We start from the raw sequence: 17,195 nt of genomic DNA, 5'->3' as shown, positions 1-17,195 counted from the left end.
GCTCGCTCCATAGTCACCACTCCAGTGAATGAATTCCTGGTCAATGCAACCAAAATGATACTGCTCTGATGAATGGAACAACAGCAGGGTCCTTGGTCTAGCATCGTTTTAGATAAAGCGACATGGACACATGTAGAGTGGTTTTAAGGAGTGGAGAGTTTAATAAGCAAGAAAGAAGGAAGAAGCTTCCCAGTACAGAGACAGAGGGAGGGGGGCTCCCAGAGAGAAACCCCGTGTGTGGCAGAGTAGTTTGTTATAGTAGGAGGCTGGAGGAGGAGGTGTCTAATTTGCATAGGGCCCAGGAGATTGGTGTGACCAGACGTGTCATTCACATAGCCCGTGAAAAACCTAGCACTCCTACCTTAGTCCTTTAATATGCAAATGCAGGTCACCATGATATCCATGTTATCTGGAGGCAATCATGACACTTGGCACATGTAGTGATGAGGAGGAGAGGGTGGCACTTGTCATGTTGGCCATGTTGGGTGGACCCAGTTTCTAATAGCCAGCATTTGCCTATCAAAGCTTGCCGGCCTGGTTTTTCAAGCTGCCTTTCTGTTAGAAAAGAAATGGTTTGCGGGTTGCTTCTTATTACAGGAAAATTTCCACTGAGAACCTTTACCCTTTCTAGCAGCCTAAAAATTATTTCTTAATAATTCCTGTATTATTTGGAGGTGTTTGGGTCATGTGGGTAGATCCCTCATGAGGTAATGAGTTCTCACTGTTCGTTCACACAAGAGCTTGTTGTTTAAGAGTCTGGCATCTCTCTTGCTCCCGCTCTCACTGTGTGCCACACTGTCGCCCCTTTGCCTTGCACCATGACTGTAAGCTTCCTGAAGCCCTCATCAGAAGCAGATGCTGGCACTGTGCTTCATGCACAGCCTGTAGAACTATGAGTCAACTTAACCCCTTTTCTTTATAGATTCCCCAGCCTCAGGTATTCTTTTATAGTAATGCAAGCAGACTAACACAAAGCTCATTATGTATTTACAGTAGAGATGGATGTTAATACATGAGCATATTTTACATGAGCCACTATAATTACTGCGATTCCTATAGGAGAAAAAATATTCAGCTGATTAGCAAACTTTCACAGAGAAAATATCTAATGGTCATTAGCTGTACTATGAACTTTAGGCTTTATTTTCTCATTCACAGTTGGAGGCCCAACAAAAATCATATCAGCTAAATTATTTGATATCAACCTTCATGATAGATATTGTTGTAGTAAAGCAAAGTAAAATGAAAGTAAAGTAAAAGCAAAGTAAAGCAAAGTAAAAGGCTAGAGAGTATTGGAAGCAGTGAATCCTATTTTAGATGAACTTGCCAAGGATACTGGTAATTTTTTTTTTTTTTTTTTTTGTGATGGAGTCTTTCTTTGTCATCCGGGCTGGAGTGCAGTGACTTGATCTTGGCTCACTGCAACCTCTGCCTCTGGGGTTCAAGCGATTCTCCTGCCTCAGCCTACTGAGTAGCTGAGATTATAGGCATGTGCCATCATGCCTGGCTAATTTTTGTATTTTTAGTAGAGACGGGGTTTCACCATATTGGCCAGGCTGGTCCCGCATGCCTGACCTCGTGATCTGCCCTCCTCGGCCTCCCAAAGTGCTAGGATTACAGGCATGAGCCACTGCACCTGGGCAGATACTGGTAATAAAGTAAATGAGCAGGCCATGTGAAAATCTGGAGAAAGATTATTTCAAGCAGATGGAAGAAGGTGCAGGCATTTGAAATCGGAACAAAACAAACTTGGCATTGTTTAAGGAATAAAAAATGTGGTTAGAGTGGAATAAATGAGGTGAGAAAATGTAGGAAATAGGGCCAGGAGAAAAGCAAGGGTAAGATTGTGTAGGGAAGTACAGGCCATGGAAAGAGAAATTGGGATTTTCTTTTGAGTAAACTGGATTTTAGAAATTTGTGGTAGTGCAGGATTTATTATGTATTAACAAAAACTCGTTGCTTGCTGTGTGGAAAACGGATGTAGTGGGGCAAAAGTGAAGTAAGGAAGTCCTGTTAGAAATACAGCAGATATCTAGTGAGGACTAAGCTCTGATTTTTTATCTGGCCCAAATTCCTTATTGAGGGGTATGGGGACTCATGACCTACAAACCATAAATTCTCATCAGATGGGTTTAATTTAATCCTGTGTATTGCATCTTACTTTCCAGTCTGACTCTGGCATAACTAGAAAGAAAATAAAAATGTTTTACCCCAAAATAGATTTTGTTGCCATACCTTGAAATTGCCCTGCAAAGTCTCTTGTGGGAAAAAATCCACATTCTATAGAGAATCCCCTTTCCCCTTTGTTTTCCTTCTTTCCTTTCTGGATCCAGGAGATAATCAACTAAGAGTCAGGCATCCTTTTAGGTCTGATAGGAAACATTTTACAGCCTGCTGTCTCTAAAGTCTGCTATCACAGAGCTTCCTCTGCACAATAAAACTTGGTCTCCACAATTCTTTATCTTAACCTGAATATACCTTTCTTTTTTTTGAGACAGAGTCTCGCTCTGTCACCCAGGCAGGAGTGCAATGGCGTGATCTCGGCTCACTGAAACTTTCGCCTCCTGGGTTCAAAAGATTCTTGTGCCTCAGCCTCCCAAGTAGCTGGGGTTACAGGCACCCACCACCATGCCCAGCTAATTTTTGTAGTTTTAGTAGAGACGGGGTTTCACCATGTTGGCCAGGCTGGTCTCGAACTCCTGACCTCGGGTGATCCGCCTGCCTCGGCCTCCCAAAGTGCTGGGATTACAGGCATGAGCCACTGCACCTGGCCTGAACATTTCCTTTCTGTTGATCCCAGGTCTTCAGATAAACTCAACCAACTGTCATACAGAAAATGTTTAAATTTACCTATAGCCTGGAAACCCCTGCTTTGAGTTGTCCTGCCTTTCTGAACCAAACCAATGTATTTCTTAAATGTATTTGATGTCTCATGCCTTCCTAAAACATATAAAAGCAAGCAGTACCCCATCCACCTTGGGCATGTGTTCTCAGGACCTCCTGAGGGCTGCGTCATGGGCCATGGTCACTCATATTTGGCTCAGAATAAATCTCTTCAAATATTTTACAGAGTTTGACTATTTTCATCCATACTAGGAAATATGACTATTAGCTCTACTGAAATAAATATACAAGTGGTGAGAAGTAGTAAGATTTGGGATACATATTAAAGGTTTAGTTGACAGGATTTGTTGATGGAATAAATGTATGCTACAAAGGGAAAACTCATGACTTTTACATTTTTAGCAAGAACAATCAGATGAATGATACTGTCACTTACTGAAATGAGGAACACAGGGCTAGGAGTGGTTTGAAAGTGAAGTCAAGAGTTCCATTTAATTATGTTAACTTTTAAAATGTTTATTAGACATACAAGTGGACAGTTATTCATGTCTGAATTTGATAGAAAAGGTAAAATCTGGGGATTAAAAAAGTGGGCTTTATCAACACATGCATTGTCTTAAAGTCACAGGAATGGTTGACCTTACTTAGACATGTGAATATGAATTGTGGAGATAAGAAAATTGAAGGCCAATCTACAGGATTTACCAACATCTGGAGATCAAGACAAAGATGAAGAAACAGCAAAGTTAGCTGAGTAGCAGTAGCCAATAAGATAAAAGATATAAATCAGAAAACTTTTATCCCAGAAGCCAAGTGGAGAGAAAAGCGTTTTAAGAATGAAGATGGGGAAGATTCTAGGTAGGTGGTTTTAGTACAGTGCACTTTAAAAATCTACATCTAGGGCAGCAAAACCAAGGAGCAATGAGCAAAACCCATTTATAGCAAAACTAGATGGCAAAGTTTCTCCATGAGCTTTCAGTTATGAGAAGATGGTGACAAATTATCAATAACTACACAACCCACAAAGTATCAGCATCTGTTTGGGAAGTTGGACAGGATCCAACTCACAGGAAATTCTAATAGGGCCACAGTGCAATAAAGTATAAAGATGTTGGGTAAGTCTGGGCCCTATAGACTTTCTTTTTTTAAAATTTTTTAACCTTTTTTTTTTGGAAACGGAGTCTCACTCTGTCGCCCAGGCTGGAGTGCAGTGGTGCGATCTCCCCTCACTGCAAACTCTGCCCCACCACATTCACACCATTCTCCTGCCTCAGCCTCCCAAGTAGCTGGGACTGCAAGCGCCTGCCACCACGCCTGGCTAATTTTTTGTATTTTTAGTAGAGATGGGGTTTCACCGTGTTAGCCAGGATGGTCTCGATCTCCTGACCTTGTGATCCACCCGCCTTGGCCTCCCAAAGTGCTGGGATTACAGGCGTGTGCCACCGTGCCCAGCAATTTTTTTAACTTTTTAGTTCAGGGGTACATGTGCATGTTTGTTACATGGGTAAACTTGTGTCATGGGGGTTTGCTGTACAGATCATTTCATCATCCAGATATTAAGCCTAGTACCCATTGTTATTTTTCCTGATCCTCTCCTCCCACCCTTCACCCTCCAACAGGCCTCAGTGTGTGTTGTTCCTTTCTATGTATACATGTGTTTTCATCATTAGCTCCCATTTGTAAGTGAGAACACATGGTATTTGGTTTTCTGTTCCTGCATTAGTTTGCTAAGAATAATAGCCTCTAGCTCCAGCCATGTCCCTGAAAATGACATGTTTGAGCTAATGGATATCGCAATTACTTTGACTAGATTATTACATACTATATGCCGGTATCAGAATATTACATGTGCTCTATAAATATGCACAACTATTACGTATCAGTAAAAAATAAAAATAAACCAAGGCTGTCATTTTCAAGCTACAAAAGAAAAAAGGCAATTAGGTCCTACATATGTCCTTTTCCGTGTCATATAAGTCTAACTTGGCTTATAAGATCACAATCAATATGCTAAATGGGAATATGGGATTTTAAGAATTTTCTCTTAGCTTCTAATTTTCTTTAGCTTCTAATATTTCTGTAGATAATATGCCAGTATATTGAAAGTACATATATCACACAGGGGCAACAGTTATGTTTCCATGTAAGAATTTATTCCCCAAATAGTTATTCAACACTTACAATGTGCCAGCCTTGGGTATAAATTAGGAAGCAAATTAGACATATTTCCTATTATGCAGAGGTTACATTTACATATGAGTAGATATTAAAAGCAAATAAACAGGCAGTGTTGTAAGGCCTAAGATGAGGTAAGAAAACCAAATAATGCCTCTTAACTTAGACTTGGAAGAGCAAAGATGTCCTCCTGCAGGGAATGACATCTCAAAGAATTAGGTCACTAGTAGAAGTTACACAGCTGAAGAGTTGAATGAGGGCTGTTCTGAAAATTGTCACTCTTGGAAAGTAAAGCAATGTGAAGACCCAGGAGTGAAAGAGAACATCGCAGGTGCAAGGCTAAAAGTTGGGTGAAGCGTGACGTGAATGGGTTTGGAGGTCATAGTCAAAACTTGCTAAGTGGGGATTTAACATAGTAGGACCTTGTGAATGATGTTGAAAGAGTGTAAACCTTTTTTAAGAAAAGCATGGAAAAAGGAAAATAAGGTTTGCTACAGAAAGCCTGTGGCAATAGTGGAGAATGAGAGGAAATCGGCATTAGGCAGCTATTGTTGAAAGCTGAGAGATACGATCATGTGATAGTAAGGAGTGAGAGTGATGATGGAGAAAACTGGACAGACAGTTATTAGACCTGAGAAGAATTTACCTACAAGCAGCAAATTCATAGCACAATAGGAATTTAATTTCTACTGAGAAGATATGTTCTAGATTTTTCTGAAATAGGCCACAGAGATAATTTTGCTTGTGTCTTATATTGCAATGTCACAAATTATAGAGATCTGGGATCATCTAAAGCACAATCCAGTTAGTGTGACTTAAGCACAATCCAGTTAGTGTGACAGGAGGAGCTTGAGTGGAGGGACACACCAATTGCCAGAGGTTAGTCTTGCCATTTTACCTTATTGACCTTAAATGGAGTTCAGAACAAGATATGTTGATTCTCAGGCTGTCATTCTAGTACTACATGCTACTTTGTCTTCCTAGGTTCCAAGATGGCTGAGAGATCAGAAGTTGTGGGTGTGGCACCTGTCATACTGCAGATGAGCAGAGATCCCACCAACTTCTACATAGGGCGAGCATGAGCACTGTAGTTCACTATTGCTCTTCTTTATGTTTCAGTTGTATGTGTAGGGCACATCCCCTGGCTTGATATCAAGGAAGAATTCCAGTGCCATGGGAATATCTCGGAAGCCTGTCTAGCAGAGTGCTATGAGAACCACTTCACATGGCCTGTTCTAGGAGTGTGGTACATGGTTGGCTTTATCTTTTCCTCCATCCTTTTTGTGATAGAGTTTGTTGTCTCTCAGAATATGCATAAACAAACCAAGATGGATAAGAAGAAGTCTGTAGATGAAGAAAGATCCCACAACATTGTCAGTGATGCAGACCACACAAAGATGGAAGAAGACATGACTTTTGACCTATCCCAGCAAAAGTCCCTGTTGAAAAAGTATCTTGTCTACTTTCTGGGGCACATGTCTGTACAGGTGATCTTCTTGGCCATCCTTCCTCACTATCACCGACCACTGACCACAAAACCCATTTGGTGCAGTAATCATTTGTGTCCTGGGCCTTATTCATGTGTGTTAATGGGGACACAGGAAAAGATAACGTCCATCATACTGCTGATTACACTTTCAGTGCTTATCATGACTCTCCATCTTACATGCTTCATGTACATACACCATGAGCTCACTCACGGGTGGCATTCTGTCAGAGATAAAGGAACTTCATGAAATCCTAACAGAAGACAAAAACAAAGTAGCATCAGGTGGAAAGAATGACTGCATTTCAGCGCATATATATACATACAGTCTCTGCTGTTGTCATGATAAGTACTCTCAGCGAGGGTAGTCAATTGTCTTAGGTGAGAGAAGCACGCCAAAGACATTTTAGGAGAGTGTCAAAGATAAATAGGCCTATTTCATAGTATTTCTTATTATTCTCTCATTTATGAACTCCTTTTTCTAATTTTCTCTTAGCAGTCTGTCTTTCTTACCTGATTTTATTCTCCAACTTCTTTCCATAGTTTATTCAGCCCTCTAGATATTTATCTATCCTGTTTTCTCTCATCGCAAATTCTCAGTGTTGTTTCCTTCTTTTTCTAAGTTACATACCAACCTGTGCCAAACAACCCACTTCAGTCAACAGTGCTATGACAGCTCCAACTGCCATAGAACTCCCATGGGTATCTGGATGCAAATGCTTGAAGGGGAGTCTTCACCACTTCTCTGTGAGAAGTACTTGTTTGAGACGGGTAAATGGACTCATTGGCATCATTTCAGGCTATTCCTAAAGCCAACATTTCCAAAGCCTTTTGCCAATTTCAAAACCTGTTTCTGACTAACCAATCAGGAAGAATGAATCAATATATAATAATTATTTCCTTCTACTGGAAGAACAGATTAAATTTCTCATTTGCTTTTCATCCTGCTGCTCATTTGAAATTTTCATTGGTTCACAGATATTTTGAGCATCAAACGTAGTTTTAAGTGCAGACAATGAATAAGACAGTTATTGCCTTGAATTACACATCTGATAGTGTGAAGAGCAGTTTGTTTCCCAGTAGGTCTGTCATGACTTCTGTGGCTCCTGTGATTTGTTTTCCTTTCTATGAACCAAAAAACACAACATTAGACCAATTTATTATTAACCTACTGTAACAGTCAACACCTGCTCAAGCCCTCCCTACCAAGATGGCTGGGGCTCTGTTGTGCCTGAACTGCAGTTCAGATTCTTCCTCAATCCCATTCTGCTCTCTCACCATCCCCCACTCTGCTTCCTTTCGCAGGTATTCTAACACATATTTTGAATTCTTCACTGTATTTCAGAATTTGCTTCTGAAAAACACAAACTGTAAAATTCCTCTTCAGATCTGTGGATGCCTGGGGGAGCAAGCCATACCCACAGAGGGAAGGGTACTCTCTCCAGCCTGGAGGTCACAGTTACTCTGCAATTCACTAAGCTTCATCCTTGCCTCAGAGCTCTCTGAAAATAAACTCTCATTGAGCACAGAGAATTGACAGGCTTGCATCATCTATCTCTGTGAGGATTTCCACAGAGCCTGAAGCCTTACATGTTCTGTCAAGGACCTGCTGGACTGGTGATTTTAGCTGCTGCTCAACTTCAGAGAGGAAAATGCATTGAAATTAAAATTGGAGGGGAGGAAGGTTTCCTTCAGACACTGAAATATTCCTGACATATCCACCTAACTTTTTAGGTTCTTTAAAAATGTTTTTCTAGTTTCCTCAGTAGAATTTTGAGTACACTCTGAACTTATCTTTGAAGTCTAAATGCATAGAAAAACAGTATCCAAGTCACATTGTTCTGCCCTATACCTTTCATAGATTGAGCTCACTCATGTAATTGTCATCCAGGTCAAGAAAAAACATTACTGACACGCCCAATCCCATTTGTACATTCTTTCAGTTACCATCCTCCATCACATAACCAATAGGTAAAACTCTAACAATATAGTTTCCAACATGCTTTGGAAATGCATATAAATAGAATTATAAGGAATATAATCTCTGTTGGATTTTTTATTTTATACATTGTTTGTGAGATCCATGTATAATCTCGTGGGCTGTGGCTGTATTTTTAAATTCTCGTTACTGTATAGCACTCCATTGTGTGAATAGACCACATTTTATGTATTCACTTTACTCCTGGTGTTTTCCAGTTTGGAGCTATCATGAATAGAGCTATTATGACTATTTTGTACGTGTTTTTTTTTTTTTTTTTTTTTTTTTTTAGATGGAGTCTTGCTCTGTTGCCAGGCTAGAGTGCAATGGTGCGATCTCGGTTCACTGCAATCTCCGCCTCCCGGGTTCAAACAATTCTCCTGCCTCAGCCTCCTGAGTAGCTGGGACTACAGGTGCACGCCACCATGCCCAGATAATTTTTTGTATTTGTAGTAGAGATGAGGTTTCACCGTGTTGGCCAGGATGGTTTCAATCTCTTGACCTTGTGATCAAGGCCTTGACTCTCCAACCTTGGCCTCCCAAAGTGCTGGGATTACAGGCATGAGCCACCGCGCCTAGCCTGTAAATGTCTTTTGATGATTAGTAATCTACTCCCACAAGCCTGAGTGATCTATTTGCTCCATATCCTCATCAACATTTGGAATTTTCAGGTATTTTTAATTTTAGCCATATAGTGGGGATGTAGTTGTATCATATTATGGGTTTCATTTGCGTTTATTTGATTATTAACAAAATTGAGCAATTTTCTTTCTTTTCTTTTTTTTTTTTTTAAGTTACAATGTATTTTTATGACATAGCCTCAGAGGTCACACACAATGCATCATTTCCACAATATCTTATGGTTACAAAAGTTAGCCCTATTCAGCAAGAACATGAATAAATTCTATCCAAATGTGTGAATTCTAGGAGGCAAGAATTACTTGGAGGGGATGAAGGTTAGGCATCTTGAAGGCTCCCTATCACAATATTCTTAAAATGCCTATTCTTGGAACTCCTAAGTGAGGGGAAATTTAGCTCTATTTTAAGATATATTAATAATATATCTTCTTAAGATATATTAGTCTATTTATATTACTCTAACTGGAGCCCATTTTTAATATCTATTACATTAGAAACATATTTATTTAAACTAGAGTTTTAAATATATTGTGATGAAGTTGTACGGGTACATTTTATTTTATTTTTTTAAATTAAAAAAAAATTTTTCTTTTTCTTATTATTATTATTATTATTATTATACTTTAGGCTCTATGGTACATGTGCGCAATGTGCAGGTAAGTTACATATGTATACATGTGCCATGCTGGTGCGCTGCACCCACCAACTCGTCATCTAGCATTAGGTATATCTCCCAATGCTATCCCTCCCCCCTCCCCCCACCCCACAACAGTCCCCGAAGTGTGATGTTCCCCTTCCTGTGTCCATGTGTTCTCATTGTTCAATTCCCACCTATGAGTGAGAATATGCGGTGTTTGGTTTTTTGTTCTTGCGATAGTTTACTGAGAATGATGATTTCCAATTTCATCCATGTCCCTACAAAGGACGTGAACTCATCATTTTTTATGGCTGCATAGTATTCCATGGTGTATCTGTGCCACATTTTCTTAATCCAGTCTATCATTGTTGGACATTTGGGTTGGTTCCAAGTCTTTGCTATTCTGAATAATGCCGCAATAAACATACGTGTGCATGTGTCTTTAGAGCAGCATGATTTATAGTCCTTTGGGTATATACCCAGTAACGGGATGGCTGGGTCAAATGGAATTTCTAGTTCTAGATCCCTGAGGAATCGCCACACTGACTTCCACAATGGTTGAACTAGTTTACAGTCCCACCAACAGTGTCAAAGTGTTCCTATTTCTCCACATCCTCTCCAGCACCTGTTGTTTCCTGACTTTTTAATGATTGCCATTCTAACTGGTGTGAGATGGTATCTCATTGTGGTTTTGATTTGCATTTCTCTGATGGCCAGTGATGGTGAGCATTTTTTCATGTGTTTTTTGGCTGCATAAATGTCTTCTTTTGAGAAGTGTCTGTTCATGTCCTTTGCCCACTTTTTGATGGGGTTGTTTGTTTTTTTCTTGTAAATTTGTTGGAGTTCATTATAGATTCTGGATATTAGCCTTTTGTCAGATGAGTAGGTTGCGAAAATTTTCTCCCATTTTGTAGGTTGCCTGTTCACTCTGATGGTAGTTTCCTTTGCTGTGCAGAAGCTCTTTAGTTTAATTAGATCCCATTTGTCAATTTTGGCTTTTGTTGCCATTGCTTTTGGTGTTTTAGACATGAAGTCCTTGCCCATGCCTATGTCCTGAATGGTATTGCCTAGGTTTTCTTCTAGGGTTTTTATGGTTTTAGGTCTAACATTTAAGTCTTTAATCCATCTTGAATTGATTTTTGTATAAGGTGTAAGGAAGGGATCCAGTTTCAGCTTTCTACATATGGCTAGCCAGTTTTCCCAACACCATTTATTAAATAGGGAATCCTTTCCGCATTGCTTGTTTTTGTCAGGTTTGTCAAAGATCAGATAGTTGTAGATATGTGGCATTATTTCTGACGGCTCTGTTCTGTTCCATTGATCTATATCTCTGTTTTGGTTCCAGTACCATGCTGTTTTGGTTACTGTAGCCTTGTAGTATAGTTTGAAGTCCGGTAGCGTGATGCCTCCAGCTTTGTTCTTTTGGCTTAGGATTGACTTGGTGATGCGGGCTCTTTTTTGGTTCCATATGAACTTTAAAGTAGTTTTTTCCAATTCTGTGAAGAAAGTCATTGGTAACTTGATGGGGATGGCATTGAATCTGTAAATTACCTTGGGAAGGATGGCCATTTTCAGGATATTGATTCTTCCTACCCATGAGCATGGAATGTTCTTCCATTTGTTTGTATCCTCTTTTATTTCCTTGAGCAGTGGTTTGTAGTTCTCCTTGAAGAGGTCCTTCACATCCCTTGTAAGTTGGATTCCTAGGTATTTTATTCTCTTTGAAGCAATTGTGAATGGGAATTCACTCATGATTTGGCTCTCTGTTTGTCTGTTATTGATGTATAAGAATGCTTGTGATTTTTGTACATTGATTTTGTATCCTGAGACTTTGCTGAAGTTGCTTATCAGCTTAAGGAGATTTTGGGCTGAGACAATGGGGTTTTCTAGATATACTATCATGTCATCTGCAAACAGGGACAATTTGACTTCCTCTTTTCCTAACTGAATACCCTTTATTTCCTTCTCTTGCCTAATTGCCCTGGCCAGAACTTCCAACACTATGTTGAATAGAAGTGGTGAGAGAGGGCATCCCTGTCTTGTGCCAGTTTTCAAAGGGAATGCTTCCAGTTTTTGCCCGTTCAGTATGATATTGGCTGTGGGTTTGTCATAAATAGCTCTTATTATTTTGAGATACGACCCATCAATACCTAATTTATTGAGAGTTTTTAGCATGAAGTGTTGTTGAATTTTGTCAAAGGCCTTTTCTGCATCTACTGAGATAATCATGTGGTTTTTGACTTTGGTTCTGTTTATATGCTGGATTACATTTATTGATTTGTGTATATTGAACCAGCCTTGCATCCCAGCGATGAAGCCCACTTGATCATGGTGGATAAGCTTTTTGATGTGCTGCTGGATTCTGTTTGCCAGTATTTTATTGAGGATTTTTGCATCAATGTTCATCAAGGATATTGGTCTAAAATTCTCTTTTTTGGTTGTGTCTCTGCCAGGCTTTGGTATCAGGATGATGCTGGCCTCATAAAATGAGTTAGGGAGGATTCCCTCTTTTTCTATTGATTGGAATAGTTTCAGAAGGAATGGTACCAGCTCCTCCTTGTACCTCTGGTAGAATTCAGCTGTGAGCGCATCTGGTCCTGGACTTTTTTTGGTTGGTAAGCTATTGATTATTGCCACAATTTCAGCTCCTGTTATTGGTCTATTCAGAGATTCAACTTCTTCCTGGTTTAGTCTTGGGAGGGTGTATGTGTTGAGGAATTTATCCATTTCTTCTAGATTTTCTAGTTTATTTGCGTAGAAGTGTTTGTAATATTCTCTGATGGTAGTTTGTATTTCTGTGGGATCAGTGGTGATATCCCCTTTATCATTTTTTATTGCATCTATTTGATTCTTCTCTCTTTTTTTCTTTATTAATCTTGCTAGCGGTCTATCAATTTTGTTGATCCTTTCAAAAAACCAGCTCCTGGATTCATTTATTTTTTGAAGGGTTTTTTGTGTCCCTATTTCCTTCAGTTCTGCTCTGATTTTAGTTATTTCTTGCCTTCTGCTAGCTTTTGAATGTGTTTGCTTTTGCTTTTCTAGTTCTTTTAATTGTGATGTTAGGGTGTCAATTTTGGATCTTTCCTGCTTTCTCTTGTGGGCATTTAGTGCTATAAATTTCCCTCTACACACTGCTTTGAATGCATCCCAGAGATTCTGGTATGTTGTGTCTTGGTTCTTGTTGGTTTCAAAGAACATCTTTATTTCTGCCTTCATTTCGTTATGTACCCAGTAGTCATTCAGGAGCAGGTTGTTCAGTTTCCATGTAGTTGAGCGGTTTTGAGTGAGATTCTTAATCCTGAATTCTAGCTTGATTGCACTGTGATCTGAGAGATAGTTTGTTATAATTTCTGTTCTTTTACATTTATTGAGGAGAGCTTTACTTCCAAGTATATGGTCAATTTTGGAATAGGTGTGGTGTGGTGCTGAAAAAAATGTATATTCTGTTGATTTGTGGTGGAGAGTTCTGTAGATGTCTATTAGGTCTGCTTGGTGCAGAGTTGAGTTCAATTCCTGGGTATCCTTGTTGATTTTCTGTTTCGTTGTTCTGTCTAATGTTGACAGTGGGGTGTTAAAGTCTCCCATTATTAATGTGTGGGAGTCTAAGTCTCTTTGTAGGTCACTCAGGACTTGCTTTATGAATCTGGGTGCTCCTGTATTGGGTGCATATATATTTAGGAGAGTTAGCTCTTCTTGTTGAATTAATCCCTTTACCATTATGTAATGGCCCTCTTTGTCTTTTTTGATCTTTGTTGGTTTAAAGTCTGTTTTATCAGAGACTAGGATTGCAACCCCTGCCTTTTTTTGTTTTCCATTTGCTTGGTAGATCTTCCTCCATCCTTTTATTTTGAGCCTATATGTGTCTCTGCACATGAGATGGGTTTCCTGAATACAGCACACTGATGAGTCTTGAGTCTTTATCCAATTTGCCACTCTGTGTCTTTTAATTGGAGCATTTAGTCCATTTACATTTAAAGTTAATATTGTTATGTGTGAATCTGATCCTGTCATTATGATGTTAGCTGGTTATTTTGCTCGTTAGTGATGCAGTCTCTTCCTAGTCTCGATGGTCTTTACATTTCGGTATGATTTTGCAGTGGCTGGTACCGGTTGTGCCTTTCCATGTTTAGCGCTTCCTTCAGGAGCTCTTTTAGGGCAGGCCTGGTGGTGACAAAATCTCTCAGCATTTGCTTGTCTGTAAAGGATTTTATTTCTCCTTCACTTATGAAGCTTAGTTTGGCAGGATATGAAATTCTGGGTTGAAAATTCTTTTCTTTAAGAATGTTGAATATTGGCCCCCACTCTCTTCTGGCTTGTGGCGTTTCTGCCGAGAGGTCGGCTGTTAGTCTGATGGGCTTCCCTTTGTGGATAACCCGACCTTTCTCTCTGGCTGCCTTTAACATTTTTTCCTTCATTTCAACTTTGGTGAATCTGACAATTGTGTGTCTTGGAGTTGCTCTTCTCGAGGAGTATCTTTGTGGCGTTCTCTGTATTTCCTGAATCTGAATGTTGGCCTGCCTTGCTAGATTGGGGAAGTTCTCCTGGATAATATCCTGCAGAGTGTTTTCCAACTTGGTTCCATTCTCCCCGTCACTTTCAGGTACACCAATCAGACGTAGATTTGGTCTTTTTACATAGTCCCACATTTCTTGGAGGCTTTGCTCGTTTCTTTTTATTCTTTTTTCTCTAAACTTCCCTTCTCGCTTCATTTCATTCATTTCATCTTCTAGGGCTGATACCCTTTCTTCCATTTGATCGCATTGGCTCCTGAGGCTTCTGCATTCTTCACGTAGTTCTCGAGCCTTGGTTTTCAGCTCCATCAGCTCCTTTAAGCACTTCTCTCTATTGGTTATTCTAATTATACATTCTTCTAAATTTTTTTCAAAGTTTTCAACTTCTTTGCCTTTGGTTTGAATATCTTCCCGTAGCTTGGAGTAATTTGATCGTCTGAAGCCTTCTTCTCTCAGCTCGTCAAAGTCATTCTCCGTCCAGCTTTGTTCCGTTGCTGGTGAGGAACTGCGTTCCTTTGGAGGAGGAGAGGTACTCTGCTTTTTAGAGTTTCCAGTTTTTCTGCTCTGTTTTTTCCCCATCTTTGTGGTTTTATCTACTTTTGGTCTTTGACGATGGTGATGTACAGATGGGTTTTTGGTGTGGATGTCCTTTCTGTTAGTTTTCCTTCTAACAGACAGGACCCTCAGCTGCAGGTCTGTTGGAGTACCTGGCCGGCCGTGTGAGGTGTCAGTCTGCCCCTGCTGGGGGGTGCCTCCCAGTTAGGCTGCTCGGGGGTCAGGGGTCAGGGACCCACTTGAGGAGGCAGTCAGCCCGTTCTCAGATCTCCAGTTGCGTGCTGGGAGAACCACTGCTCTCCTCAAAGCTGTCAGACAGGGACATTTAAGTCTGCAGAGGTTACTGCTGTCTTTTTGTCTGTGCCCTGCCCCCAGAGGTGGAGCCTACAGAGGCAGGCAGGCCTCCTTGAGCTGTGGTGGGCTCCACCCAGTTCAAGCTTCCCGGCTGCTTTGTTTACCTAAGCGAGCCCGGGCAATGGCGGGCGCCCCTCCCCCAGCCTCGCTGCAGCCTTGCTGTTTGATCTCAGACTGCTGTGCTAGCAATCAGCGAGACTCCGTGGGCGTAGGACCCTCTGAGCCAGGTGCGGGCTATACTCTCCTGGGGCACCGTTTCCTAAGCCCGTCAGAAAAGCACAGTATTTGGGTGGGAGTGGCCCGATTTTCCAGGTGCCGTCTGTCACCCCTGGAAAGGGAACTCCCTGACCCCTTGTGCTTCCCGAGTGAGGCAATGCCTCGCCCCTGCTTCGGCTGGCGCACGGTGCACTCACCCACTGACCTGCGCCCACTGTCTGGCACTCCCTAGTGAGATGAACACGGTACCTCAGATGGAAATGCAGAAAGCACCCGTCTTCTGCTCTGTTTTTCTTCAGGTCCCGCGCTGGGAGCTGTAGACCGGAGCTGTTCCTATTCGGCCATCTTGGCTCCTCCCCCCTGTTTTTTTTTTTTTTTTGAGACGGAGTCTCACTCTGTTGCCAGGCTGGAGTGCAGTGGTGCGATCTCGGCTCACTGCAACCTCTGCCTCCCAGGTTCAAGCAATTCTCCTGCCTCAGCCTCCCGAGTAGCTGGGATTACAGGTGCGTGTCACCATACTCGGCTAATTTTTGTATTTTTAGTAAAGACAGGGTTTCACCATGTTGGCCAGGATGGTCTCAATCTCCTGACCTTGTGATCCACCCGCCTTGGCCTCCCAAAGTGCTGGGATTACAGGCGTGAACCAGTGTACCCAGCCTAAATTGAACAATTTTCAAATGCTCATTGGCCCTCTGAAAATCACCTTTTGTGACATATCTGTTCAAGTCTCTTTCCTATTTTTTTAAAGTTATCTTTTTCCTGTTTACCTATGGAATTCTTTATTCTGAATATAAGTCCTCCATAGACATCTGAATTGCAAAATTTTCTGTTATGAGAGATACTTTTTAAAACAGTGCTTTTTAATGAACAGAAATTTTTAATGTTAATATTGTTGGAATTTGTGTTTATTTCCTATGGTTTCTGTTCAAGAGAAATACTTATTCCAACATCATGAAGATGTTGTCCTATGTTTTCTTCTGAAAATTTTGTTGCTTTACTTTTTTTGTACTTTGTATTAAAGTAAAATATAATAAATGTCACCCTTTTTAGTGTATAGTTCTGCAACTGTTGACAAAGGCATACAGTCATGTAACCAGCACCATAATCAATATATAGATGTTAATTCACAACAAAACTTTCCCTTTCCCCATTCTGTAATCAACCCTTTGTCTGCCAAGTCCTTTGCTTTCTGTTTCTATAGTTCTGTCTCTTCTAGAATGCCATGTAAGTGGATTTACACAGTACATAAACTTTTGTGTCTTGCTTTGTTCACTTAGCATAATGCATTTGAGACTCATCCATGCTGTAGCATGTATAGGTAGTTGCTCCTTTTTACTACTGAGTAAAATTTCATTGTATGATATACTGCAGCTTGTTTCCATTATCCAGTGAAGAGACATTTGAGTTGTTTGCAGATTGGGTAGTTACATATGAAACCATTATAAAAAATCATGTACAGGTTTTTGTGTAAACATTTCATTTGGGTCAACATGTATGAGTCGGATCTCTAGGTTGTGTAGTCAATTTATGTTTAACTTTGTAAGAAACTGCCAAGGAGAGGTTATGCTCCAAGATACCTGACTAGAAGCAGCTAGCGGGCACCTCTCTTACAGCATAGAATCAAAATAGTGAGTAAAGACTAAGACTTCAAGCAGATAATTTAAGAGAGCACACTGAAATTCACCAGAGAAGTGATGGGAACCATGGAAAGCAGAAGAGAGCGAAGCTGGACAGCCAGCAGAGTTGGGACAAGCACAGAGTCAGGGGAAGCTTCCTCATATGGGGAAGGGGTAAGTGAGT

The sequence above is a fragment of the Pongo abelii genome, chromosome 10 (genome assembly GCF_028885655.2).
Source record: "Pongo abelii isolate AG06213 chromosome 10, NHGRI_mPonAbe1-v2.0_pri, whole genome shotgun sequence".
NCBI lineage: Eukaryota > Metazoa > Chordata > Mammalia > Primates > Hominidae > Pongo > Pongo abelii.
This window is presented reverse-complemented; position numbering follows the sequence as displayed.